A 3078-nucleotide genomic window follows, 5' to 3' on the forward strand; every position below is an offset into this window, starting at 1 on the left:
CCCTCCAGGTCCATCCATTTGCCTAGGAATTTCATAAATTCATTCTTTTTAATAGCTGAGTAGTACTCCATTGTGTAAATGTACCACATTTTCTGTCCTCTTTTCCAATTCTTGTAAATTTCTGAAGTTATCTTTTCTGACCATAGTTAAATATGTAATATTGACCCCATCTACAGAGAAAGGAGTATTAATTAATATTTATCTATTAGCCATTGAGTGCTGTTTTAGACCCATTTCCTGCATCACCACCTTCACTTTCTGTTGTCATTTTAGAAAAGAAAAGAAGCAAAACACAGTTCTTACCATTCCATAAATTGTTGGCTTCACTTTTCCACTCACAGCATTGTCATTTGAAGGAGAAAACAGTCATTCTATCTTTTTCAGATTGTTGTGAGGAATAATATTAGGAGGTCAAAGACATAACATAGTGCCTGGCCTGTAGCTGACATCCTAAATTCATTGTTGTAATTACACAATTGTATTTTTGGAGAAATATACACAAGAACTTGCAAAACTCAACAATTTAGTTAGGCAATAGGTAGAATTCAAATCTTGGTACTATTTTTCAAATGTCCTTGCCATTCCCTTAGTGTGCCAATAGTGAAAGTGTGGTCCACACACTAGTAGGACTTTTGTATCAATAGGAAGAGTGATAGAGATAGAGAATCAATAGGTCAATAGAGTCTGAATCAACACTCTAAGTAAAGTTTACTGATTCTGGCATGATTTTAATGATTTATTCAGTTACTTTGTTTGGATATTAAAATCGGAGACACAGTTGCTAGCATTGCTACTGGTAGCATTAATGTCCTTTTCAAGTGGTCTGTTACTAATATCCAGCTCCTCCATTGATAGAGGAGTTTGATTTATACATGTGTGTGTGTATTTATGTATATGTCCTTTAGTAAATGGGCTTAAATATTCTAAGTAGTTTTTTTCTTTTGAATCATGACAATCTAAATTTTTCATCATTGCACTTTATTAGTTTTTTATTTAATTTTTATTTTTCAAGTATTTTCTTTTTATTGGATATTTTCTTTATTTATATTTCAAATGCTATCTCCTTTCCCCCCCCCCCCCCCCCCCCCAGAAACCCTCTCTTCCATCCTCCTCTGCTTCCTTCTGTGAGGGTGTTGCCCCACCCACCCACCCACTCCTACCTGCCCACCCTGGCATTCTCCTACACTGTGGCATTGAGCCTTCACAGGACTAAAGACCTCTTTTCCCATTGATGCCCAACAAGGCTATTTTCTGATACATATATGTTGGAGTCCTGGCTCCCTCCATGTATACTCTTTAGTTCCTGGTTTAGTCCCTGGGAGCTCTGGGTGGTCCAGTTTGCTGATATTGTTCTTCTTATGGGGTTGTAATCCCCTTCAGCTCCTTCAGTTCTTTCCCTAGCTCTTCCATTGGGGTCCCCAGGCTTAGCCCAATGATTGGCTGTAAGTATCTGCATCTATATTGGTCGTGTACTGGAAGAACATCTCAGAGAACAGCTGTATCAGGCTCCTGTCAGCAAACGCTTCTTGGCATCAACCATAGTGTTGGCGTTTGGTATCTATGGGCAGATGGAATAGATCCCTAGGTGGGGTGGTCTCTGGATGTCCTTTCCTTCAGTCTCTGCTCCATAATTTTTCTCTGTCTTTCCTTTGGACAGGAAAATTTCTGGGTTAAAATTTTTGAGATATGTGGTGGCCCCATCCATCAACTGAGTGTTGTGCTTATCTACTGGAAGTGGTCTCTACAGTAGTATCTCCCCTTTGTTGAGTATTTCAGCTAAAGTCATCACCATTGGCTCCTGGGAGCCTCCTGCTTCCCTGGAGTCGGGGACTTTTTACTGGCTACCCTCCAGTTCCCCATCCCCCATTGCTACATTTCTATTCAATTTCCTGATGTTCTATACTTCTCACCTATCTCTTCCAATACCTGTTCCTGTCCCACCTTCTTTTTCCTCCCCTTCTCTCTCCCTCCCAGGTACTTCCATCCCTCTACCTCCTGTGATTATTTTTGTTCCCTGTTCTATGTAGGATTGAAGCATCTTGAGAAGTTACTATGTTATAAGCCTTGTAAGCATGTTGAAACTCCCTGTATTCTCAGAGGCAAGACTATGGTGCTGTGTTTAGAAAAACTTAACATTTTAGGGAAGTCCCCTGTTACCATTGGGATGTTTTAAATAATTCTCATTAGGGAACTCCAGAAACAACAAAGCTAGGTCCTGTTTGAAAGCATATTGTAGAGTAAGGAGAGTTGGCCACTTGGTTACATTTTGTCAAATGACATGAAAAGTGTACGTGCTGTATACATTACAAGATGTTCATGATTTAGGATATTAAGTGGAATTTGAGATTAGGAAAAAAAGTGAAAGTTAAGCTAACAGAAAAACCAACCAGAGAGCAAAGGATCCTTCTATTGAAGAATGGCTCCATTGGTATAAAGATGTTGCTGACTACACTTAGAAAGTTTTCAAGGTGTGTGATGCAGAAAACCTTTGATAGCAGAGTTCAAGATTAACTATAGAGTATGTATCCTTACAAATCCGTTTCTTAGTAATGTCTTTATTTCTTCAAAGGATGAATTTGATGCTGGATATTTACAAAAGCTCATTGCAGGTAACCACTCAGGGACCACTCAGTTACCAACATAGGAACTTCTCCCAATTACTTTGTTTGCAGTTTTAAAATACCATGCTAGAAGGACATATGAGTGTGTAAGTAGAACTGTATGCCAAAGATGCAGAATTGTAAGGCTTTTATAAGATGGCTAAATCTAAGAATAAATCTTACAGAATGACTGAAACTATGCAAATACATCAAAAGCTGAATAGGATACAATGTATCTATTAATTATTACAATGCAAAGGAAAATCTAGCTGACTGGCTAAAATGCAAGTTGTATTTTTGGAGAGTTATTTCATTACAATTATAAAAAGGGATGTGCTTGCAGAGGCCATAGTGTGTGTCAGAGCTTCTGGAGCTAGAGATGCATGTGTTTGGCAGCCTCCTGATATAAAAACAAGGGAGAGCTTGGCATGGTGGCACATGTCTCTAATCCCAGCACTCGGGAGGCAGAGGCAGGTAG

Source organism: Mus caroli, chromosome 19 (genome assembly GCF_900094665.2).
Source record: "Mus caroli chromosome 19, CAROLI_EIJ_v1.1, whole genome shotgun sequence".
Taxonomy (NCBI): Eukaryota; Metazoa; Chordata; class Mammalia; order Rodentia; family Muridae; genus Mus; species Mus caroli.